At 49.1% G+C, this 26098-nt stretch overlaps 1 long non-coding RNA gene across 6 annotated transcripts in view; it reads right to left on the minus strand.

Annotated features, from left to right (window-relative positions):
- LOC102164131 overlaps nucleotides 2583-26098 on the minus strand; it is a 38600-nt gene continuing 15084 nt past the window's right edge. For 3 of the 6 annotated variants that reach the window (XR_002337825.1, XR_002337819.1, XR_002337824.1), the window contains 3 exons: nucleotides 8140-8386; nucleotides 6239-6348; nucleotides 2583-6108 (listed from right to left, as the gene is read on the minus strand). This is a non-coding gene — a long non-coding RNA (uncharacterized LOC102164131). Of the gene's footprint in view, nucleotides 6109-6223; nucleotides 6349-7248; nucleotides 8012-8139; nucleotides 8387-16574; nucleotides 16594-26098 lie in introns of those variants that run through there. The other 3 variants (XR_002337820.1, XR_002337822.1, XR_002337823.1) reach the window with 3 other exon arrangements.

Here is a 26098-nt window from a genome sequence, read left to right on the forward strand (position 1 = left end):
ACAATGGGAAGAGGGAGCTTGGCAGAGGCCCAGAGCAGGAAGACATGCTATCAAGTGACTTTAAAGGGCCCTTTTGTTTCCCAAAAAGCAGTGGTTTCCAGTCTGCATCCCTGCCCCCTCCCCTGGCCCAGGGCCTCTGGGGTCCCTTCACCACCTGCTGCAAGTGCATCATTCCTCCCCTGGAAGAGCCTCTGGGCTCGAGATGGGGAGGGGAGGGATGTCATTCGTTCCCAGATGTCATTTCCAGAGGCAAGATGCCACCCTGCCAGCTGCCCTCTAAATCCTGGCAACTCCAGCCTGCATATGACAGAGAGCAATGGGACAAGAAAAGAGAGCATAGGCCAGTGTGCACACGTGTGTGTCCACCTATGTTCATCTGTAGTGTCTATTCCCTCTTTCATTCATCACATCAACAAACATTCGTTGGGTATCTCCTCTACTCTGGAACAAGACAGATGGGGCCCTGCCCTCATGGAGTTTCCAGTCCAGTGGGAGAAACAGACATTAAATTAAAAATAAATTACTCCTATCTCTTGCATTACTGGAAGGAAAAGTACATGAAATCAGGGCACCTGATCTCATCTAGGAGACCAGGGAATGTCCACTTGAGAACTAGCATTTAAGGTGAGTCTAAGAAATCCATACAATATAGAGATGATAAGATGTGACCCATGGGTCTTACGTGAACAGGGGTCACCTATTAACATGCTCTGTGTCCTTGAATATACCACATCCTATTCTATTCTGTTGTTGTTTTGTCTTTCTAGGGCCCCACCCGAGGCCTATGGAGGTTCTTATTGGAGCTACAGCTGCCAGCCTACACCACAGCCACCAGATCTGAGCCGCATCTGCAATCTACACTACAGCTCATGGCATCGCCAGATCCCTGACCCACTGAGGAGGCCAGGAATTGAACTGGCGTCCTCATGGATATTAGTGGGATTCTTCACCTGCTGAGCCATGATGGGAATCCACCACATCCCCTTTTTACATAAATGTTTTATTTGGAAATAAATGTAAACTTTCAAAAAGGTGTGAAAATAAAATTAGTACGAAAATATATGGATGTTTTTTACCCAGATGATTCATTATGGTTATATTTTACCTCATTTATTTTATCAATGTTCCCTCTCTTTCTCTCTCTCTCCCTCTCTCTATATATATTATATACATGATATCTCTCTATATATCATATATATATATATCTGCATGTGTGTATTTATATATAGACACACACACACAATTTCTTTCTGAACAATTTGAGGGTACCTGACATACACCATGGCCTTAACGGCTAAATACCTCGGAACCCCACACCCTTGCTTGGCTCCTGGTGGGAAGGTAATCATGTCCCCTCTCCCCTCAAGGCAGTTACAGGGAGCTCTCGAGAGCCCACATGTCTTAGGCACAGGGAACAAAAGCACGGTCATCTTTTTGCTAAGCCCTTCTTGGGGCTGAGAAATGAAAAGTAAAGTTTTTTCCCAGAGACATGCCCAGGTCTCAATTCCTCCAGAGGACAGGCTGCTCCTCAGTAGCAGGGTGTGTGGGGAGCTCCAGCGGGGCAGGGCCCAGTCAGCCGTGCTTCTCCCCGGCCCTGGTGATGGTTTTTCTGGCTGACCGGCTCTGCACAGGGCTCAGAGCTGCAGGAAGCTTCTCAAGGCAACTGTGACTGACACCGAGGCTCCCCTGCTTCCCGCCCCCTCCCCACGGAAGGGGCCCTTTCCCCTTGATGAAATGGAACCGAGCCAGAGCAGAAACCCTCTCCTGGCCGGGCAGCCTGGCATTCAGGAGCACAATAGTGTTGGTCCTCTCACGGGTTTGGAGAGCCATTCCCTTAATGAGAACGATAAATTCGCAAGAGGCTGGTTGCCAAGCACAGGCAGGGGAAGTGCTCTCGGGGCGCAGGAGCGTGGAACATGCAAAATCAACAGCTGGACCGGGACCAGGCCCAGACCTCCTGAGTCAGAACATCTGGGCTCCGAGCCTGGCAGCTTGTGCTTTTCAGAGCTGCCCAGGTGAAAAGCAGCAGTTTGGCAACCACTGGCCAAGAGACCCTCTGCGATTCTTCCGGGGCTGGGTCCTTTGATGGTGAAAAAGAGACCTAGAGGTAGAAGCAATGCAGATGCTGTTAAAGAGCCTGCAGGGTGAACTTGAGTTCCCCCGAGGAGGATACTCAGGGGCTTCGCTGGTGGCCTGGGACTCTTGGAAGGGAAGCCAGTACAGCCAAAGCGCAACATATGTGCAAAGACATCATCCAGCATCTCTCATCTTCGCTTTACCTGGACCAGCCATGATGCAGGCAGAGAGAGGTCTATCCTCGAAGCCCGCTCTCCCTGAGGGAGGCGGTGACAGGCGGAAGGAACTCAGTGAAGCAGATAGGTTCTGCTCTGGCGACACGGATGAAAATGGGCCACTGGCTGGAGCACAGCTGTGGGCAAGGCCAGGTGTGGTGGCGGCCTCTGGGTGAGCCCCAGGGCCCAGCTGCCTGCCCCAGTCAGGAGCAGCACTCTGCTCCTGACTCATTCAATGCCTCTCAACAGCCCTGCAGCTTCTCCTCCCACCACCGCCCACCCCCGCCCCCCAGCCCCGGATGGCTGGGTTATTTTCTTTTACTCCAGTTACAAACACCCCTCAATGGGTCACTCGGCCTCATACTGGGGGCTTCATCTTGAGTTTCTAGGCAAACACGGGGACCCTGAGGCCCTGCAACTTTATCCTTCCCATCACCAAACACAGAGACTCCCAGGGGAGCCAAAAACTGTGTCAGAGTTGGCTGCTCCTCCCCTGCCCCAGCCCTCAGCCCTGCCCTGGGCAGGGAGCAGGCCTAAGGGAGAGAGGGAGGGAGGGCGGGCGGCTGCCATAAATCCGCCGTAAATTCTAGTTCTTCATGGAACCACTGCATCCGATCTCTCCCCAAGGCCTGTTCCAGGAAAGTTCCTGAGTCAAAATCCATTCAGAACTCCTTCCCCTCCCATTCCCATCACTCTAGGACTTCTCTGGTGAGGAATGACGGTGAACTAATCTCAGGGTGTGAACTAAATGGATTTTGTAAAGATTGCCAGATGGGAGCGTAGCACACAGAATGAATATCTGATTGAAAGAATCAATATCTCTGAAGGTCCAAATATAGTCCATTCCTTCCAATCTGGAGGCAAAAAGTCACCTCCTCAAGGAAGGCTTCCTGGACTTCCCCAACTGAAACTAACCTCTCCCTCCTTGAAAACTACATGAAAACTACATTCTTCTCTGGCCCACCAGCTGAAATTTTCTACCTGCCGATTGTGTGTGTGTGTGTGTCAGGATGATAGAAAGGAACCCGCAAAGGCTTTGAAGCCAGATGGTCCCAAGGTCAAATCCTACATCTCTTTCTTATCCTCAGTTTCTTCATAGGTAAAATCAGAATAATAACCATGTCCAGGGTTGCGGCGGGGGTTAGCAATGTGGTAGAAATGAGCAGCATTCATATTATTTCCACATTTCCTCTCTTTTCTGGCCCAGGGAAGATTACACTTCTTCACTCTGTGCTTGAAGTTAGGTATGGCAACCTGGCATCCTCTGGCCAGTGAAACATGAGCAGAAGTGATGTGTGTCACTTCTAGACAGAATCACTTAGAAGTTGGTGCCTGCTCTCTCGCCCTGCTGCAGTGAACCCTAAGGATTCATGCCGAAATCGTGGCATCAGAAGAGGGTGGGGCACCCATGGGGTGGGCAACCCTGAACCCTGAACAGCCCCCAAAGAGCTATAATGAGAATGTACTGCCAGTAAGAAATAAACTTGTGTTGATTCCAACCACTGAGATTTGGGGTTATTTGTTACCACAGCATTACCTAACTTATCCTGACTAATAATGAGACCCAAAGGGTGTAGGATTCAGTACAGCTCTGATACACAGTAAGTATTTGATAAATATTTCACAGTGGAAGAATCCACAGATGTCTGAATAAACGACCAAATGAATGAATGAGTAAATACTTCCAGATGGATAGTGCTTTCTCTAAGGAAGTTACTGACATTTCTCCTGGTTCGTTCACGGTGAGCGTAAATGCCTTATGCAGATGCCACTGGTGTCCAGGTTACTGCCTAGGCAATAGGAAAAGGCTGCCCTTTATGATGTTTTTTCCTGCCTACAACGTCTGCCCCCGCAGTAATGTCTCTGGACACTACTCTGCCACCTCTAACTGGGGGTGATGGGAATTAGGGTCCTCAGTTCAGGCATCTTTGCCAGGGGAGATCCTACCTGGAGACTCCCAGAAAAGTAACTCTTGATACCCCCTTAAGCTTCCTTGCCACCCACAAGTCACACTCATCTGGGAGAAGAGCCTGAAAGAAGGAGCAGATGGAACTCACGGCTGCTGTTCTCTCATCCTGGAAACGGAGAAGCCTCTGCAGGGGGCGGCTGAACACAACCAGGACTGATGGACCCAGAGGAGGATACACAGATCCCAACCCAGATGGGGCTGAGAACCGACATGGGTGCCCTGTGTCAAGGTCACAGGGCTTCCCAAGCGTCCCAAGTACTTCCTCAACCAGTATCTGCTCTGGTCCAGGGAGCAACCTGACGACATTGCCAAGATTGGAGTGTTGTTTTCACTTCACCGAAAAGGAAACGAAGGCTCAGAGCAGGGAAATGAATGTTTCAGGACACCCCATAGCATCTAGAGGATGCAGATTCGGTCATCGATGGCAGGAACTTGCTTAGAATTTTCCCCCTGACGGGGAGGCTGAGAGCCCTTTTGATTTCTTCCTGTCACTTTAAGAGCATCCTTTATCCTCCTGCTGATTCCTACTGCTCGATAAAGAAGGCATATGGCATGTTCACCCAAAAAGTCCTTAAATACTGCTCCCCACAGCTATAAAAAAATACAAGAGCGAGCGAGTGAGAGAAAGAGAGAGAGAGAAAGGAAATGCAACCCCGGAAACTAAGCCAGCCCCCAGGAGACTGGGGAACATTCTTCTGACGCACGGTACTCCTGGCCCCACTGAAAAGGGAGGCGTGTGTGCCAGAGGCAGCAGAACCAATGCACCAGCTGTGAGAGCGCCGCACTTTTAACTGGATTCAAGGCCACAGCAAGAACCTGGCAAGGATCAAGTCCAAAAGGCAACGCGACCGGGGCTAGGAAAACAAAGGCCAGGTCAGGTGGAGGGAGGGTGGGTGCTGAGAATAGGTCCAGGAAACCTGAGGGCACTGGGGCTCCCTCTTCGGTGGTGTTTGTGTGGGTCTGAGGACAGGCGTGGCGGCCACAGGGGCCCCGCAGGGTGGGGCGTTCCTGGCTGCAGTTTCCTTTCCTGGCTGATGAAGGGTTGACGCGAGTTCCTTTGCTCGCCTCAGCTCTGACATTGAAATGGTCTTGTGAACTGAAAGCCTTCGGAGTTTCCATTTCTAGACCCCTGAGGGCTGGGCCACTTGCAGGTTCCGAGTCAGCCAGCCCGCCCGCACGGCAGCTGTCACTGCGCTGTGTCCTTCGGTCCTCAAGACCCAGCAAGGAGGGCAGGTCACTTGAGAAGGACTGGAGGGGGACATTGAGGCGTGAAGCGGTGAAGTTCCTTTCCTTGGCATCACAGTTCATCAGTGGAGGAGCCCAGATTGGAATCCAGCGCAACCTGGCTGCTACTCTCAGGGTATTTCTGCATCACGCTCTTTCCAATTTATAATGAAGCTCCACCAAGAGCAACACCCACCCTGGAGTCACAGCTTTTACACGTTGGCCACCTACATCCACAGACAACTAAAACAGGGCCAGCGAAAAGGAAAGAGCCTCTCTTGCTGTTAAGAGAATAAACACTAATACCAAGGGCAGAGGTACAGAAAGCCTTTTGCCCCAATGTCCTTGCCAGAGACAGATAACACTTATTTGCAAGTTTAGTTAAATATTTACTCGAGACCTACGGGCGCTGTCCCAAACAAGCAAGACAAAGTCCTTGCCTTTGGCTTCTTAGCTCTGCAAATGGAGTCTGAACATCCCCTGGGCCTCTCTCCTCCCAGTCTGAGGAGCCCTGCCCAGGGGCCCTTCCCCTCCCCATCACGGGGCTGCAGTCAGGCCTGGTGTATACGCACGGGGTAAGCTGGTTCGAGCTCAGCCCTCAGGTCAAGCTGAAAGTCTGCTGGCCTGCAAGAGAACATAGAGCCCATGCCAAGCCGGCCTCTGCACACGCCACCCGGCGTCCCCACATGCTCACTCCTGGTCTCACTGGTGTGACCAGGCAGAGCCCAGAGACCCATACCTTCTGCTTCATTACCTGGGGAGCCGCTTCTCCCAGATGTATCACTGGGCCTCGGTGGTGTCTGGACCTCTGTCTTCTGCGCGCTGGCCAAGAGCCATGCCTCCCTGAGCCTGTGTCCTCTGTGGCTGTGGACACAGTGGGGTGGCAGTGGGGAGAGCATGGTAGTGAGAGATGTCAGTGGTGCTGGTGGAGGGGTTGGGCCATTTCCTAAACATGCTGACAACTCAATCCTCAGTCACCATAAGTGCCAACTTGCCTTTCCAACTGGGTCGTAAAAATAAATGACAGATCTAGAAACCTACTACCCTTCCTTAAGGAAATCCCCACTACTCAGTGTTATGTTAAACTCTTAGGATATAGGACCTCAGTGTTGGCAACAAACCTCACCCACCAGAGTAGATGAGGAATAAAAAGAAAAACAAACAAATAAAAAAAACACCCCAAAACCCGGTGTCTTCCCCTGAGGCAACTGACAGCGTAGGCAGGATAATAACTCTCAGGCCAATTGCTCACCTGGAACTGGAGACTGAAATAAACCAGCCCATAGGCTCCCAAAGAGGCAAAATAGGAAGCAAGACCTCTCCTGTCCACACTTACCGCTCAAATCATGGGGCCATCTGCAAACACACTGTCACTCTAGTTGCTCTTGTTAGACTGGGGAACTCAGGGCCCGCCCCTACCCCCCACCCTCTTTCATACCTCAAGGCCTCTGTCTAGAAGGACCTTCTCTCCCTCCTCCACCTGCCTCACACCAACATAAGCTTGATGCCAAAGTCTCAGCAAAGACTCTGCTGACCTGCCCAGCCCTGAATTTCAATCAGAACTGATTGTGCCCAGAGTTCTCGTCGTGGCTCAGTGGTTAACGAACCCGACTAGCATCCACAAGCATGAGGGTAGGATCCCTGGCCTTGCTCAGTGGGTTAAGGATCTGGCATTGCCGTGAGCTGTGGTGTAGGTCGAAGACACGGCTCGGATCTGGTGTTGCTATGGCTGTGGCTGTGGCCAGCAGCTGTAGCTCCGATTAGACCCCTAGCCTGGGAACCTCTATATGCAGTGGGTGCGGCCCTAAAAAGACAGAAGACCAAAAAAAAAGAAGAACTGATTGTTCTCCCCCTTAGCAGCCCCAATTTTGATCATAGCTATTGGACAACATTCACCACATTTTATTGTACTGAGCTCTTTTAACAATCAAGTCTTTTCTCTGTACTTTTCCCCTCAATTTTGCTGTAAACCTAAAACTGCTCTAAAAAGATAAAATCTTAAAAAAAAAAAAAATCAGGCTTTTAGAGTACTTCAAATTCTTCCTAGGCAGAGAATGTGTTTTCTAAACCCCCAATCTGCTTTAAAGCTGCTCCGTGAATGGATTCAGTAATGACTGGATAACACCATCTACAATTTTAAATGATTCTTTAACTAATCCTCACGGTGGCATCCTTCATATGGGAAAGAACAAAGATTATTATTCCCATTTTACAGATGGGAACAAGGCCACAGGCTCACTCTTACTCACTCACTTAACTCATATTTTATTGTGTGCAAGTTTCCATCTAGAATAGTGTTTCTCAAACATTAAGGGGCACAGGAATTTCCTGGCAAGCTGGGTAAAATGCAGGTTCTGATTCAGCAGGTCTAGGGTGGGGCCTGAGATTCTACACTTCTAACAAGCAACACCCAAGCTGCTGATGCAAAGTCCCCACTAGAGTGCTACCCACGTCCCAGGGTGGCTGAGAGAAAAAAGACACCCGATCAGCTTGAGTATGTGGCAGGAAGTAGAGTCTTCTTTCCAACCTGAGGAAGGATAGACAGCATTGTGCCCATTTGACAGGTAGGGAAACTGGGGAGCAGAGAGACTAAGTGCCTCCTCCAAGATCTCCTCCAGCCCTTCTGCCACCAGTTCAGGGCTGCCTCCTACTTACTGCGCTTTGGGCGAGGAGCATTCAGAGATGAAGGCACCACGTTCAATCTCAGGAAGACGACATGGGAGATGCACGTGCACCAAGACATGTCACACAAAGCAGGCTGATAGAAGAGCCCGGAGATCCAGAGGCAATGGTGGGGGGCACGTGGCAGCCAGATTTGACCCCCCAAATGTGCCAGGTCTTTGTTTCCTACCCACAGCCCAATTAGACTGCAGATGGGGGTCTTCTTCCATCAACCCAATCCCTTTAAAAGAAAGAGGGGGAAAAAAAAAAAATCAGTGGCTTTAGGATTTCTCTTTTAAGCCCCGAACCTCTTCAGTGGAAAGAGCTGCCCTTCCGACCCGTTGATGTAATTGCCATAATTGAAGATTCCAGGCCCCCATGGGGGTGGACAGGGCCCCATTCAGCCATCGGGTCAGCGAAGTGTAAACCTGCTGAGTCCTTCAGATGCCCAGGCGCAGCCTCCCCTCCCCCGCGGCCCTGCAGGCCGGCTCCCCGTGACGCCAGGGCAGCCAGGCCCAGGCTGGTCCCGCTCTGGCTCTGGGAACGGTGCCTAATTAAGGGGTCTGTTCTCATCTCCGTGGGGCCAACTTAAGGCCTCCTGACAGTAATGAGAGCCACACGTGTGGGGCTGGGGGGTGGGAGAGACTGCCCCCCTGCTATCTTAGCACCCTGCTGCTTGTCTCAGCAAGTCACCCCCACACACACACATACACACACACACACACACTGGGCAGTTCGGCTGTGATCACCCTCACATCTTCAGAGCTACAAGAAGCTGCTCCAATTCTGAAAGAGGAAGGAACCCAAGAGAAGAAATAGCTTGCCCCGGGGGCACACAGTGAGTCAGTGGGGCTGGCCTCAGGTGTCCTGATGCACCTCACAGCACAGACTTCCCCTTGGAGGGTGGGTGGGGCTCCCCGCTGTGACCCCCAGGGAGTAGCTGTGCGGTGGGGGAGGGGAGGAGGCCAGCTCCCAACTCGCCCTTCTGGAGCAGCCAGTTTCAGAGGGCCTGTCAGGGTCACCACGGAGCCGAAAGGAGCCGGGCCCCAGAGATGCAGGGCTGCTGGGGTCTCCGAGACAGCCTTTGATCACACGACAGAGCCACCCTCAGAGTGGGAGAGTCGCTGCTGCAGGTGGACCCGTACCTAATCAGCCAGCCTCGGTCACCCTCTCCTGCATTCTTTGCGTCCCTGTCTAACCGCCTGTCCCGCCCTCTCCCACACTCTCTGGCCCAGCTTCCTCTCCGCCTGCGCCCAGAGCACCTGAACCAGCGGCCCCGCGAGCCACTCTTTCTGTCTCTCCAACAGAGGAATGTCACACGATGCCAAGCGCAGAGCTGGTCCTCAGTAAATATTCATTAACTAGTATAAAAGTCAAGCCATGTTTGCTCCAACCCACAGTCACTGTCAGTGCTTTGTTTTGATCATAACCGTACGTAGAGAGGGCCCTGAGGTGAGGTGAAGCAGAAAGGCTGAAAATAACATGGACCGAAGCTCAGAGAGGCTGGCTCATTTGTAATGAGAGTGAATGACAGAATATTTCAGTTGTTCCATGGCACAGGGATGAATTCCAAGAAAGAAGGCAATTACATCCCAGGTCCTAATATAATCTGAAGACCCAGGATTCTCCCAGAAGCCCCCTCACTAGCATCTCGACTCTCATACTCCCTCCTTCCGCCTCCCAGTGCTCTGTGCACACCAGCTATCACACTGATGCATCTTACCCCTTGCGCCCTGTGACACTCCTGCTCAAAAGCCTCCAATGGCTCCCTATTTCCTCTGCATGAAATCTGCATTGCCTGGCTCTCAGGGGTCTTCCTCGGTCTGGCTCAACTCGACACCAGAGCTCCTTACTGTGCTCTACAGCACTTCAACCCCTTTAATCAAGTTGGTCTCCTGACCCAGCTCAGTTAGTGCAGAGCAGCACTTAGAGGTGAAGATAAACTTTGAAGGCCCAGATGTGTGTCCCAGATCCACCACTGGATGCCTCAGAGCCTGGCTCCCCGTAGATAACATGGGGACGATAATAAAATCTACTCGAAGGGTTGGCATGAGGATTAAGTGATATAATGGAGGTTAAAGTACTTTACAAACTGTAAAGGGCAAAAGGAATGACAATTGTTCATAGCTAGTCATGAATTGTTCTCACCTCCAGCACAGCCTTTGATGACTCTGGTCAAACTCAACTCAAGCCCTGCCACCCATCGAAGTCACGCCTGATAACTTGAGGTCTCACTGACTCTAGCTTTTAAGGCCTCACCCGTAAAATGCCTTGATTTGTTTACTGTGTCTTGTACATGTTAGCCTTAGAACTCCAAACCCATAGTCACTTACTTGTATATAATATAACACAAAGATTCAGTTTGCTTACACTTAAAAAATATATTTAGGAGTTCCCATCATGGCTCAGTGGTTAACAAACCTGACTAGCATCCATGAAAATACAGGCTCCATCCCTGACCTCTCTCAGTGGGTTAAGGATCCAGCATTGCCGTGAGCTGTGGTATAGGTCGCAGTTACAGCTCGGATCCCAAGTCACTGTGGCTCTGGCATAGGCTGGCGGCTTCACCTCCAATTTAACCCTGGGAACCTCCATATGCCATGGTGCTGCCCTAAAAAGACTACACACACACACACACACACACACACACACATTTATAACAGCAAATCTCAAGATACAAATGGAGGGGGGATTAGAAACACCACTGAGGGAAGAAAAGGACAATTATGTCAAACGCCTAGGTTAAGCTGGCTGCCGCAGTTACATCCTCTTGGGGATAATCCCCATTTTCCCTTCTTCCCTTTTCTGTGCAGGAGAGACTCTATGCCTTAGTGCGCAAAAGGGGAAGGTTGGAACCTCCCCATATCTCTCCTCCTGGGAAAGAGTAGTTCACGGGATGGGTGAGGGTCACTTTTACCAGGAGGAGGCACTAGTTCAGGGGCACTGTGATGCAGTCACTGCCTCCTTGTGCTCCTCACTCTCATCGGAGCAGAACGGGCTCCTGCTCTCTGTTCCGCCTTGGATTTCTGTGACAAGCCACCTGTACAGGGAATCACTCCTCACTGCCCCCACCCCTCAGTCACCCTTCTGCTGCTGCTTCTACTCCGCAGGCCCTAGAAGCAGGCCCACAATCTTTTCCTTGCAGTAGCTTGAATAAGTAGGCTCAGCATCTACTGGAAAGAACATGTGGGTCCAAAGTCAGGCTTGGGGGAGGAGGAGGAAGTTCCACCCCGTTCCCTGATACAGAGGTTAAAAGAGAACCTGCAGTTTGGCAGCATATTTTGCCATCAATGAAGTTGATACCATGATGTGCGTTCGGCGGGTGGTCCTGGAACCTGTTCTCAATCACCCCCAAAGAGGAGGAGAGATGGTTTTAGAGCCTTTACTGCCAGCTAACATAAATGTGGCTATTAAGAAATAGCCTAGGTATCATTATTATTTGATTTAAAAAAAAATGGAACTAGGGCTGAAGATAAAAAAAGATATGTCCTGACATAGGGACCCTGGGTAACACAATAGAGGGCTGTCAATGACGGTTCAGCAGAAGATGCCAGAAGTGTCTTTTTTTATTTTGAAATCACCCATAACAAAAGCTAAGCGTGTGAGTTAATTCATAATTCAACGTAAAATAAATGCACTAATGCACTTCAAACCTATTTCTTTGTGTTGACCCCGTCAGATTCAAGGACGGGGTTTAATTCATTATCTCAACCATATTTTTGGCAGGAGATAAACAGCAGATAATTTAGAATTAAACTCATGCATCCAATATACTACAGAAATAAAAATCAATATCACCCTTCGGAAAGTAATTTGGTAATATATACTGAGATATTAATAATGCTTAATAATGCTCCTCTTTTTAGCAATTTCACTTCTGGGAATTTGTCTTGAGAAAGATACGTTTTTCAAAAGTTATATGCTTAAATGTATTAAATAAATCATGGTACCTCAATGATGAAAGATTATGCAGTCATTTAACTGAAATTTCTATTTCTATCACGTTAAATAACAAAAGTGGATTATGAAATGGTGTGTTACAATCATCGTAATCAGGTAAAATCATGAAAGAATAGAAAGAAAAAAATCAAATAACAGGGGTGATTTTCTTTCACCTTTTCTGTATTTTTGTTTTTTATTTTCTTATGTATGTTTTATTATGTATTATTTATTGCTTTTTAGGGCCACACCCGCAGCATATGGAAGTTCCCAGAGTAGGGGTCGAATCAGAGCTGCAGCTGTTGACCTGCACTACAGCCACAGCTATACCAGATCCAAGCCGCGTCTGCGAACTACACCACAGCTCCCAGCAACGCCGGATCCTTAACCCACTGAACCAGGCCAGGGATCAAACCCACATCTTCACGGATACTAGTTGGGTTCATTGCTGCTGAGCCACAAAGGGACGTTTTTGCTTTTGAAATGAGTATGTATTATAACGTAATTGGAAACAAAATAAGATGAACTCTATTGTTACTGTAAATATAGCAGTTACTCTGTTACTGTCCACAGATCCTCCTATTTTTTGGTACCAGCCCTGCAGGTAACAGAGCTGATGTTCTGCTACCAAAATTAAGAGCTCTACTTACTGCCTCACCCAGGTGAGGGGCCATCTCACTTCTACCCAGAAGGAAACTCACTGTTGTTGGGGGGCAGGATCGACCTTAATCTAAATCAGAGGGGTTGGAGGTGACCAGGCACATTTGACCATCTCAGTTCCGCGGTGGCCTCTCTGAGCTGTGAGACAGAGTTTCCACTTCTTTGATTTAGTGCCAAGGACTTGACTATGGCTGTTACCTGCTAGGGGACCAACGAGGTGTTGGTTTGTTTGGTTAATCTAATAATTTGTCTCACTGGTTTGCAAAGAACATCTTAGGGACTCAGTCCATCAATATGGAAAGACTGAATGATGAAATACACATCAGTGACTTGTCTGGGAAGTACTGAAAAAAGACAAAACTTCTACATATGCTTCCAGGTCCAGCTCAGGGGTCCTGGCCGACCCCTCTGCCCACCCTGCCCCCGCATTCCCTTGTGGCCTTGCAGAGACCCTGACTGTACATTGAGCCACGGCCCATGGTTTATTTGTCTGTCTCTCTCACGCGACTCTGAGCTTCCTGAGACCAGGTTTTACATTTTGTTCATTCTGTATTAAATCTGCCACGAAGGTTACTGGCACAGAGTCTAGGACCTAATTCATTCAGCATAACACATCATAGGAGTTCAGTAAATGCTCGCAAAGGAAGGGACAAATGAACACAGGATAGGAGATCGCGAATGCCCGCAAGCCACCCAGGCCTGGGCCAGGTGCAGTCTTGGGGCCTAGAAGGAAGCACGGAAGAACTGGCATAACCCTCAGCACATACACTGCCATCCACCCCTTACTTGTTTCTCTTCTAGGGCACAAACGCATAAGGGCAAGGGCTGTGTCTGTCTTATGCACCCCAAACACCAGCAATCGTACAACGCTGACTCAAGAGATTTCTGCTAAAGGAATGAAGGGGTGGCAGGGGACTCCATTTGGGGGTTTTGATTTCCTCCAACTGTGATCACTTACTGAACCCATAGCTGATTGCATCTAGTGCTATGCAGCCTGCCCTTCACTCTCCTTTCTCTTCTTCTTCTGTTTTTCTTTTTTTTTTGGTTGCCGCCAGAGCATATGTGATCTCCTGGGCCACAGCAGTGACGACAGTGGATCCTTAACCCACTGTGCCACCAGCACACTCCTCCTTGGCTTTCATGAAGAGCTAAGGAGGGAGTTCCCATTGTGGCTCAGTGGGTTGAGAACCTGATTCGTATCCATGAGGATACAAGTTGGATCCCTGGCCTCACTCAGTGGGTTAAGGATCTGCATTGCTGTGAGCTGTGGTGTATGTTGCAGAGGCAGCTCGGATCTGGCATTGCTGTGGCTGTGGCTGTGCCCGGCAGCTATAGCTCCAATTCGACCCCTAGCCTGGGAATCTCCATATGCCGCGGGTGCGGCCCTAAAAAGACAAAAAAAAAAAAAAAAAAAAAAAGAGCTGAAGAGAACTGTGGGGAGCTTAGGGGCTTTCTCTTCTGAACTAAAGATGACCTGGTGACTTAAGCAAGAGTCATAGCAGGCCCTGGACCAAAGGAGCCTCAGAGGAGAATGGCCAACTTCTGCCGAGCAACAGACAAAGGAAACAAGTCACCCAATGATGTCCTTGGGGTGTAGTCTTTAAACTTCCTATACAAATGATTCCCTTAGAAAAGGCAGGAGCAAATGGCAAAAGAAAGGAGATTCCCTAAAGTTTTGAGGCAAGATCAGTTAAAGGACAACCAATCTTGCAAAAAGGTGTCATCGGCTGTGCCTTGCTCAGCTCTGCGTCAAGCCTGAGTCCTGGCTATAAATGCATGTGTAAGACATGATGCTCTGGGCCCAGGCCAGACCTCCTTCCTCCCTTGTGCGTTCACTGGCTCCAGCTCTCATTGGGAACGTCTTTTTTGTTTTGTTTTGTTTTTGCTTTTCAGGCTGGCACCGCGGCATATGGAGGTTCCCAGGCTAGGGTCAAATGGGAGCTGTAGCTCCCAGCTTACACCACAGCCACAGCAACATGGGATCAGAGGCATGTCTGCAACCTACACTACAGCTCATGACGCCGGATCTTAACCACTGACGACCAGGATGAACCCGATCCTCGTGGATATCAGTAGGATTCGTTTCTGCTGCACGACAATGGGAGCTGTCAGAAACATCCCTTCTGATGCAGCAGCCGAAATCGGATATTCTCCAACTTAGTACCTGAGAACACACATGCAGATCCCAGGACCCAGTGCTGAGATTCTGGAGCAGCAAGTGTGGGTGGGAGCCTAGAATCTGCATTTTAACAAACTCTCCCAGATGACTCAGATGTCAAGAGCCTAGGGCTCTGTTTTGAAAAACGCTCTTCTCCTCCAGGATAAAACTCTCCTCCCTGCTTCTCTGGGCTACGGTTGAGCTCTCTTCTTCCCGTGACCCTCCCAGCCTCCCAGGCAGACTTTCCATCAGGCACAAGTCATACTGGTGACGCAGTCTTTACATCCCCAGCTCATCACACAGTACATGGCCTAGAACAGACATTCAGAAAATGTCTGTTGAATTAATGAGTGAATAAGTGAATGAATGAATGAGTGAATAAATTTAATATCACCACAGAATCACCTCCCTTTCTGTCTCCTCCCAGTTTTTCCGACTCTAACTTGAAGGAAATAATGTCTTTCTATCCAGGATCATTTTCTGTTCACAAAATATAACAAACAGGTGGTTGGGGGTGGGGTGGGGAGAGGGAAAGGGGGAGGGGCAATACAGTGCAAGGGAGTAAGGGACAAAGTATTAGATATAAAATAAGGGCTATATGGGATGTGCTTGGGTTGTGGGATGGAAATCCTGTGAAACTGGATTGTTATGATCATTAGATAACTACATATGTGATAAATTCATTTGAGTAATACAAAAATTTAAAAAATAAATAAAATAAAATAAGGGCTACATTATTGTAGAACATGGGCATATAGCCAGTATTTTATAACTATAGATGGAGTATAACCTTTAAAAATTGTGACTCCATATTATATATCTGTTACATACAATATTATACATCAAATATACATCAGTTATACATCAAGAAAATATCATTTAAAATTTTTTAAAAAAACATTAGGAGAAATTTTTTAAAAAATAATTAAGGCCAACCTATTTACAAGTTCATCTTAAATTTAACAATAATCACAGGGATGGGAGGTCCCGTTGTGGCATAGCGGAAAGGAATCTGACGCATATCCACGAGGATGGGGGTTCGATCTCTGACCTCACTCAGTGGGTGGGGGATCTGCCCTTGCCGTGAGCTGTGGTGTAGGCTGCAGACTCGGCTCAGATCCCATGTGGCTATGACTCTGGGGTAGGCTGGCAGCTGCAGCTCTGATTCAACCCCTAGCCTGGGACGTTCCATATTTCACACATGCGGCTCTAAAAAGCAAAATAAATAAATAGTAATAATAATCACACTCATCATGAAAAGGTCATTTTCCATTCTCCTTGTCCGGGCGGGGGGGGGGGGGATCTCTCAGAGGCCGCAACTGGGAAGGTACCACCAGTGGAGAAGAAGAGTTCCACAAATACAAACCAAGAGAGGCCCTCTGCTAAGGCCCAGAGAATATCATTTTCCACATCAAAGATTTGTGGATCAAAGACATCCACGGTGTTGCTGCTGTGGTCCCTGAGCAGGAGAAATGGCTCCAGAGGCTTCGTCCCCCTGCAGGGAAGCCCTCCTCAGCCAGGTCAGGTGGGGCGAGGGTGGGGGAGCACAATGGTTTGTTCTTCTCCACATCTACCTCTCAGGGAAGCCTGGGGCTGGAAATCCAGGTGGGGAGACCAGGGGTGAATTCTGAATGAAAACACAATAAGCCGCTTATTCCTTCCCCATTCTCACCTTCCTTTCTTTCTTAAGGCTGGAAAAAAAAAAAAAAAAAAAGATGGGGGTAGGGGAAGGATAAATTAGGAGTTTGGAATTAACAGATACACACTACTGTACATAAAAGAGAACACCAACAAGGACCTACTGTGTAGCACAGGGAACTATACTCAGTATCTTCTAATAGCCCATCATGGAAACAAATCTGGAAAAGAATTTATCTATAGATCTACATTTATAGATCTACAAAATAAATAACTGGATCACTTTGCTGTACGCCTGAAACTAACACAACATTGTAAATCAACCACACATCGGTTAAAAAAAAAAAAGACTCCATCCCCCTTGGCAAGACTGCCCAGGCTTCATCGGAACCTTAAGCTGCTGTCCTTCACTGCCTTTGGAAGCACGGTGACCATGATTAGAATAGTCTGATGCAAGTGCAGCTCGCGATGAAAGAGCCGCTGACAGACAGTGCAAGCTGACACCATGAGAACAGCCGGAGCTATGAGGTCATTTGGTCCAACAGGTAGGCTGGTCTGTTTTCTCAGCCCTGACATTCGATGCCCCGCCAGTTATTCAATAACCAGAATGAGGTGAGTCGCACAAATTCCTGAATCTCCTTGGGGATGGAGGGGGAGGAGCCATGCTTCCTGGATCAAGGGCAACCGGGGAAAAGCCAGAGCTAGAAACCTGCCTGCTGCCAGGAGGATGGGTGGATGAAACGAGATGCAGGAAAGACACTCAGAAGCGAGCAGCATCATTTCTGCGGAGACATGAATCATTATCCTGAATCATGTTTAACCCAGACAGTCATGGACTCCATGCTCCTAGACGGGAAAGTGAAACTCACCCCCAGACTGAACAAATGTACAAACGCTCAGGTCAGGTGAAGCAGATGATCCTCAGCAAATTTGTTTTTGAAAAGATGAGGAGGGGAGTTCTCGTCGTAACACAGCAGAAATGAATCCGACTAGGAACCATGAGATTGCAGGTTCAATCCCTGGCCTTGCTCAGTGGGTTAAGGATCTGGCATTGCTGAGAACTATGGTGTAGGTTGCAGAGGCAGCTCGGATCCAGCGTTGCTGTGGCTGTGGTGTAGGCTGACAGCTTCAGCTCCTATTCGACCCCTAGCCTGGGAACTTCCATGTGCTGCTGGTGTGACCCTAAAAAGCCCCCCCAAAAAAAGATGAGGAGGCAGTTATTGACTGCTTGGGGAGAGGTGGTTTGCTTTTTGATTTGTTTATTTTACTACCCAACCCATGCTGCACATAAGACCCAACAGACAAAAGTGTTAGAGCTTTACAGACATGAAATATTTTGATGAGACACTGTAATTCATGCTTCAGAAAAGTAAGCTCAAACCCAACATATTTTCCTGTGACCATTTCCTAGAGGTCGAAGGAAAAAAGAGGTCGTAGTTTTTTGTTTTGTCTTGTTTTGTTTTGTTTTATTAGGACGGTGTGATTTTTTATTAGCGTCCCAGGACAGCCAAAACAAAGTGCCACAAACTAGGTGGCTTAAAACAATAGAAATGGGGAGTTCTCTTGTGGTGCAGCAGGTTCAGGACCCGGCGTTATCCCTGCAGCAGTCCAGGTTGCTGCTGTGGCATGGCTTCGATCCCTGGCCTGGGAACTTCCATATGCCTCGAATGCAGCCAAAAAACCAAACCAAACAATAGAAATGTATTGCCTTGTGAGAGTTCTGGAGGCTGGAAGTCTGCCATCAAGGTGTCAGCAGCACCACACTCCCTCTGAGAACCCCAGAAGAGCATCCATGCTTGCCCCTCTGAGCTTCGGGTGTTTGGCAGTGTTCCTGGTTTGGAGACGCATCGCAGCAAACTCTGCCTCCATTGTCACGTGGTCACCTTTCCCCTGTGTGTCTCAGGCCTGTGTCTCTTCTCTTCTTAGACAGACACCAGTCATTTTGGATTAAAGGCCCACCCTATTCCAGTATGACTCAACCTGAGCTAATGACATCAGCAGCAAACTTTTAACAACCCTTGGAATTCCCACTGCGGTGCAGCGGGTTAAAATCTGACTGCTGCAGCTTGGGTCGCCATAGAGGCATGCTTTGGCTCTCTGGCTCAGCTCAGTGGGTTAAAGGGTTGCTATAGCTGTGGCTTGGATTCAGTCTCTGGCCCAGGAACTTCCATATGCCGAGGGTGTGGCCATAAGAAAAAAAGAGAGAGAGAACATCTAACCACCCTTATTTCCAAATAAGGTCACATTCTGAGGAAGTTAGGACTTGAACACATTTTTTTAGGGGACACAGCTCAACCCACAACAGGTGATGATCACCAAGAGCTATCATCAGCCCAGCTCCTTAAAGGAAAACACAGAGCCCACGGCATCCACAGCACTCCAGTCAGTCCAGGAAAGGCCTCCACCTACAGATACATCTGGATTGGGGTGAAAGAGGGAACAAGCCATTCATTGATCAAGGCTTTTAGCAAATATTCACTAAGCACCTACCAAGTATCCCACATAGGCTGGCTGTGGGTGAGAGAGATAAGACTGGGTCCAGGTATTAGTAGTGAATGTTAGAAGTAAGACACTGGGTAGTATTGTCACTCTTGGTTCCCTTGTCTCCACCCTACCCCCACTGAACTGTGAGCAATTTAAGGGACAAGGACTCTGCCTGCGGCAGCCTGGGCAACAGCTCCCCCATACTCATTATCCTACGTGGAACTGGGTACAACCCAGGAGCTTTGGGGTAGAGAAAAACCAGCATATATATATATCGTTAAAAGATCATGTGCTACAGGATAGAGGAGGCAACGTCCAAAAGCCCAGGAGACCTGAGGGAAGAATCATAAGACTTTCAAGCTGGAGAGGATTTCTGAGACCATCTTAGTTGACGGCCTCAAACTTGACCACCCAAAAAAACAATAGAACATCTTTGCAAAAAAAGTACGAGGAGGCGTTCCCATTGTGGCTCAGTGGTAATGAACCCAACTAGTATCCATGAGGACTTGGGTTTGATTCCTGGCCTCGCTCAGTGGGTCAAGGATCTGGTGTTGCCGTGAGCTGTGCTGTAGGTCGCAGACACGGCTCGGTTCCTGCTTTGCTGTGGCTGTGGCACAGGCCAGCAGCTGTAGCTCTGGTTAGACCCCTAGCCTGGGAACCTCCATAAGCCGCGGGTGTGGCCCTGAAAAGAAAAAACAAACAAACCAAAAACTGTACAAGGACACACAATGGTGAACAGGCAAAAGCCAGATCCTTCTGGTAGGAGGAGGACAAGAGGGCTGGGAGAGGCTCTCACCCTCAGAGTCATCTCCAGGCTCCAGCGCTCTCTGGGAGGAACAGCCTCCCCAGCACTGTCTGAGAACCATTAGACTACAGATGGGGAAAACTGAGGCACAGAGGAGTGGTCATGAACGTTATGTTTAGGAAATGAGTGTATAGGAGAGGCAGGTTTAGAACTCAGATCCTTCTCTGGCTTTCCAGGCAAAGCTTCCCATGCTACTTCATGTTCTCAGGACGAAGGGGACAAGATGGTGGAGTCTCACACTCTCTGGCCTCCCTTTTCATTCAGGTAGACTCTCCTTTCCTATGGCCTCTGCCTGGTCCCCAATTGCATTTCCAGGCAGGAACATGTCCAGCACCAGCCCTTGGGCATGTGCTCTAACCTTCTTCCCCTGGAGGCAGGGGAGGGGACTCCATGACTTTCTGGGTCTCTTCTAGCCCAGTGATACTGCAGCTCCAATTAGGCTGCCTTTCCCTGTAGCCTTGACCATGCCTTCTAAGCTACCCGGGACTTACCACCACTCCATCCTTTTATGGAAAAGGAAAATCAAGGTTTATGAGATACAAATAGGGACTTATTTCTTCACAAGTTTGCTCTGAATCCAGCCCAAGGCACAGAATTGGCAGAGAGACAATGAGTTGGGGAGATGCATAGGTTTCTAAAAAGAAATGAGCTCCAAGGATACGTCCAACTCCAGCTGGGATGGTTTGGCAGTCTACACTCAAGGAGCAGTACCCGATGCCCAAGGTTCTTTGCCCAACCAATTCAACTCTGAGAAATTCCCAGGAACACAGGCTCTCTTCCTGAGGTACCCTGTCCACACCTGAGGTCAGTTTGACCTACACCTATGGAAATGACTCTCCAAAGACTTACTGCAACATTTACGGAAACTGAGTCCAGAGTCACTTTCCTTCCAGTCAAAGGAAGGGCAGTCATTTGGAGAAATCTCCAAAGAGCAGTGCCTGTAGGAGTAATGATGGGCCTTCACATGCCCATCCAAGACCTCTAGGTTCAAGTCTAGGCTTTGTACTTACTGCTAGTGACTTGGGACCAATCTCTTGATTCCTCCTAAACCTTTCTCACTCCTGTAAATTGGGGGTTTACTCAACATTCATTCAACAAACACTGAGCACCTACCTGCGTCAGGTAGAGCTGCGGTAAGTGTTTCCCCTCCCTACGTCCCAGGTTGTTGTGAGGACCAGACCAGCAGGGATCTGAGCGGCTCTCGATTGGGGGGGGGGGGGACTACAGGGATGCTGTTTCAACTCTAAGACTCCCGTGGAGTGGGAGACATTGATTGCTTCAACGTGTCCTTTAACCCTCCAGACCTCATTCTCTGACTTGATGCCACAACCACGTGATCAGTCTCACGTTTTTCACAAGTTTCCATCACATGGCCCATTTTGAGGGTTGAGGTGGCACCTGGAAAACCATGATCCATGCAAATTGGCATTCTTGAATTTTCCTCAAAAAATGGTGAATGAGGAATTCCCATTGTGGCTCAGTGGTAATGAACCCTACTGGTATCCATGAGGACTCAGGTTCGATCCCTGGCCTCACTCAGCGGGTCAAGGATCTGACATTGCCATGAGCTGTGGTATAGGTCTCAGATGCAGCTTGGATCCCGCATTGCTGTGGCTGCGGTGTAAGCCAGCAGCTTCAGCTCCGATTCTACTCCCAGCCTCGGAATGTCCATATGCCACAGGCGTGGCCCTAAAAAAAGCAAAAAAATAGAAATAAATAAAGATGGTGAATACACAGGCTTGGCCTTATCGCCCTGTATCCTTGGCAGACCCAAGCACATGCTTGATAAATATGTTGAATAAATAAATGCATGAATGAGTGGGAAATCTTGCCTCCAAAGAAGGGAATTAGTCAAACTGGGATTAAGAGGAAGGAGCGCTCTTCCGTGGGTTATTTTACCCATCTCCCAATAGCTCAGCATCCTCTCTGATATTCTCCCAACTCCATGAATGACTCCAGTTGTGCTTTTCCTCTCTGGCTGGGGCATGAAAACCCTTGCGACACCGTGTGCTGTCCAGCTGCCAGGTCCGACTCCGGTCCCCTGACGTCTTCCTATCACACCACTTACACACGAGGGAGGGGACAATGCGTGTGTCCCCTGCCACCCTCAAGCTCACTACCAGGGCCAAGTGGAATATTTTCATCCGGCCTTTCTCCCCTTTCTTTTTTTCTCTTAAGCTTCTTCTAGTGATAAAAGCTGAATCAAATTGAAATTGGCAGCTCCGTGGTCTTCCAGCAATAGGAAAAGTACTAGAGATCATGTGAACCACACTTTTGAAAACTTAAAAAAAAAAAATCTAATCTTGCTTCAATAAAAACGACATCATGTCACTGTAACTGGCGGGGGGAAAGGCTTGAGAGTTGCTGGCAGCGGCCCAGCAGAGTTCAGGGGTTCTGCTGACTGTGCTGAATTCCCACGGGAAAGGTAGAGCAAGAGTGCTTGCTGCCTTTCAGGTGAGCCTCAGAGGCCCACGGAGGGGTGGGGGTGGTGGGTGACAAATCTCCCCCAGAAGTGTCTCAGCATTGCTGTCATCCCAGCTCAGGGACTGGCTTCTTGCATCCCTTTTCCCACCTGCCCTTCATCCCGACACAGCTCTTGGCCTTACGCCTCCCTCTGGCTGGCTGACCTGGAGGGAGAGACAACCTGAGACATCTCGATGACAAGGAAGCTCCTTCTGAGGGTGCAGGCGCAGAGCCAAAGAGGGTACGCCAAATGCCCTGGCTCCACTGAGTATGGAGTCTTTGCAAACTCAGCCCTTGGTTTGCAAAAGGGCTGAGTTTTGCAAAGACAACCACAAAGATGGCAGGTTGGCTGCAGTGGTGATGGCTGCCACTGGCCCTTCTGCCCTAGGAGCTGAAGGGCAGGGCAGTGCTGCTTCTCACACTGCTGCACTTTACCTTCAGTTGGTAGCTACCGGCCGCCACCAGCCTGCAGCTGTTCTTGAGCCATCTCCTGATGGCTGTATAGGGGACAGGTAAGAGTGACTGCCCCTGAGATGGGATTGGGGGATGAGGACTGCAAATGGAAGGGTCACTTTCAGAATCTACCCCTTTGCGCTGTGTGATGGTTTTACCCATATGCATTTTTTCAGTTAACTCGATCTGCAGACAAAGAGATAGAAATCCATTGGCAGCAAATGCATCCTCAGTCATGCCCGCCTCTCCCTGCTCCCCGCTCCTGATTTCTCAACCTGGGGTACACAGGACCCACAGGGATACAGTGGCCCAAGAAGAGGAAATCTAGAATTCAATTTTACTTGAAGGATTGGGCAGAGGGAGTAGAAAAACTATTTTTAGATTAAATAGGGATAGAAATAGAAATATATGTGGAGTATAATGTAAAATGTTCTTGGATGATTAAGAGGAAAACCTTTTTTTTTTTTTTTTTTTTTTGGTCTTTTTGCTATTTCTTGGGCCGCTCCCACGGCATATGGAGGTTCCCAGGCTAGGGGTCGATCCGAGCCGCGCCTGCAACCTACACCACAGCTCACAGCAACGCCGGATCCCTAACCCACTGAGCAAGGGCAGGGACCGAACCCGAAACCTCATGGGTCCTAGTTGGATTCGTTAACCACTGCGCCACAACGGGAACTCCGGAAAACCTAATATTTTTATTCTTACGCTTTGTCATAGACCAACAAGCCAACCAACAGGCTGATGAGGCACTGGGTGCTGAGTTTCAGGGGCCCTGAGGCTGCCGGGGTTTTCAGGGGTGTCTCTTTTCAGGGGCTGCTCTATGAAGCTGAGACTAGTTAGTGTCCAGGGACCAAGAGGGATAGAGGTCAGAAGGTGGGGCCAGGGGCAGTGGAGCTGAGCCTGGGAGGATGGGAAGGATCTTGATTGGCAGAGAGCACTGAGGGGAGGAGCCTGAGAGCTAGTGTTGGTGGCCTGAGCAGAATGGGCAGAGGGAAGTGTGTGCTGCCCTGCAGAGAGAAGGAGGGTGGACCTCAATTGCGCAGGGCCCCAGTGGGGGACTGTGGAGCTTAGACCCAACTTGGCCAGCCAGTGCTTTGCAAACTTGTTCCTAGAGTCCCACTGCAAGGCAGAGCGAGAAGCATACACTCCCTGGGGGTTCGGGAAGCTGCTGATCACTTGGAAGCTCTTTCCTAGCAGTGTTAGTTCTACCTTCAAAAACACATGCAGGAGTTCCCATCCTGGCTCAGTGGTTAACGAATCCGACTAGGAACCATGAGGTTGTGGATTCAATCCCTGGCCTCACTCAGTGGGTTAGGGATCCGGCGTTGCTGAGAGCTGTGGTGTACGTTGCAGACGCGGCTCAGATCTGGTGTTGCTGTGCCTGTGGTGTAGGCTGGTGGCTACAGCTCTGCTTGGACCCCTAGCCTGGGAACCTCCATATGCCGTGGAAGCAGCCCTAGAAAAGGCAAAAAGACAAATAAATAAATAAATAAATAAAACCACATGCAAACTCTAGTCAAATCTTTGCTACCATTCTGGCCCATGCCACCTTTATCTCTTGCCCAAATGAAAGTCACAGCTTCCTAAGCACGATCCCCTTGCCTCCATCCTCGCCTACCACAGAGCAGTCAAAGCCATCACTTAATAATATGAAGCACATCACGTGACCTCTATGCTCAAGCCCTTGCAGTGGCTCCTCCTCCTTCAGAGCACAGCCAGGTCATTAGAATGGCCCGGAGGAGTCTGCCCCAGCCCGCCCTGCCAGCCTCTTCTGCTTCACCTCCCTCTCCCCACCTCCCCACTTTGTTCACTTGGAACCAATCACTCTGGCCTCTCAGTTTTCCTGGAGCACACAGACCAGGTGTAGTCCTGCCTCAGAGCCTTTGTACTTGATCTTCCTTCACTTTAGAAATCTCCTCCCTCAAGATATTCACATGCTGCTCCCTCCTCTGCTACCCATCTCCTAAGACTTTTGATGACCAGGCCATTTAAACCTGGACCTCCTGGGGTCCAGGGACTTCCATCTCCCAACCCTACTTGATTTCTGTCTTTAGCACTTGTCACCTCTTAATATACTAACTAATGCATTGATTTATTTTGCCTATCTATCTAAAACATAGGCTCCAAAAGAATACGGATTTTTTTTTTTAACTTCTGCTTTATTACCATGTACTGTCATGTAACACCTCCTATAAAAGTTCCATTAATAGATGTAAAAGGAATGAGGGAAATCAAAATTCGCTATTCGGGAGTTCCGTCGTGGCGCAGCGGAAACAAATCCGACTAGGAACCATGAGGTTGCAGGTTCGATCCCTGGCCTCGCTCAATGGGTTAAGGATCCAGTGTTACTGTGAGCTGTGGTGTAGGTCGAAGACTTGGCTCGGATCTGGCATTGCTGTGGCTCTGACGTAGGCCGGCAGCAACAGTTCTGATTCAACCCCCAGCCTGGGAACCTCCATATTCCGCAGGTGTGGCCCTAAAAGTACAAAAGACAAAAAAAAAAAAAAAAAGAAAGAAAGAAAAAATTCGCTATTAGACTATCCTAGGAATAACAGCCACAGGCAAGATCCTCTGATGCCATAGACCAATAAGCCAACCCCAAATTGGTAGGCAGATGTATACACAGAAACAGAATATTTGAGATGTCTAGAAATATCACCCTCCTAAACATTTAGGAAATACAGAAGGGAAACACCCTAACTGCAGAATGGACAGTTCTGGCCGAAACCACCTTCACCTGGTGATGGTGGTTAAGAACAGCAGCGAGGAGCTCTTGTCTTGGCTCAGTGGTTAACGAATCCGACGAGGAACCATGAGGTATCGGGTTCAATCCCTGGCCTTGCTCTGTGGGTTAAGGATCCAGCGTTGCCGTGAACGGTGGTGTAGGTCGCAGACGTGGCTCGGATCCCTCTTTGCTGTGGCTCTGGCATAGGCCAGTGGCTACAGCTCCGATTAGACCCCTAGCCTGGGAATCTCCATATGCCATGGGTGCAGCCTAGAAAAGCCAAAAAAAAGAACGACAGCGAAAGAGAGCAGCTTCCTGAAGCCCCACAATGCTGCCCTGGAAAGGGTGCCCTAGCTCTGTGCCCTTCTCTTGAGTGACGCAGCTCCTCCATATAATCGTGAGAAAACATCAGACAGACTCCAGTGGAGGACAGTCCTAAACCCAACTGACTAGTACTCTTACGATGAGTGTCCTGAAACACAAATAGAGACTTTGAAACTCTCAGAGAGTGAAGGAGCCCAAAGAGAGGAGATGACGAAATGCACGGTGGACCCTGGATGGGATCCTGGAACAGGAAAAAAATATAGTAGAAAAAATGGTGAAATTCGGAACAAGTCTTTAGTTTATA

The sequence above is a fragment of the Sus scrofa genome, chromosome 13 (assembly GCF_000003025.6).
Source record: "Sus scrofa isolate TJ Tabasco breed Duroc chromosome 13, Sscrofa11.1, whole genome shotgun sequence".
Lineage (NCBI taxonomy): Eukaryota > Metazoa > Chordata > Mammalia > Artiodactyla > Suidae > Sus > Sus scrofa.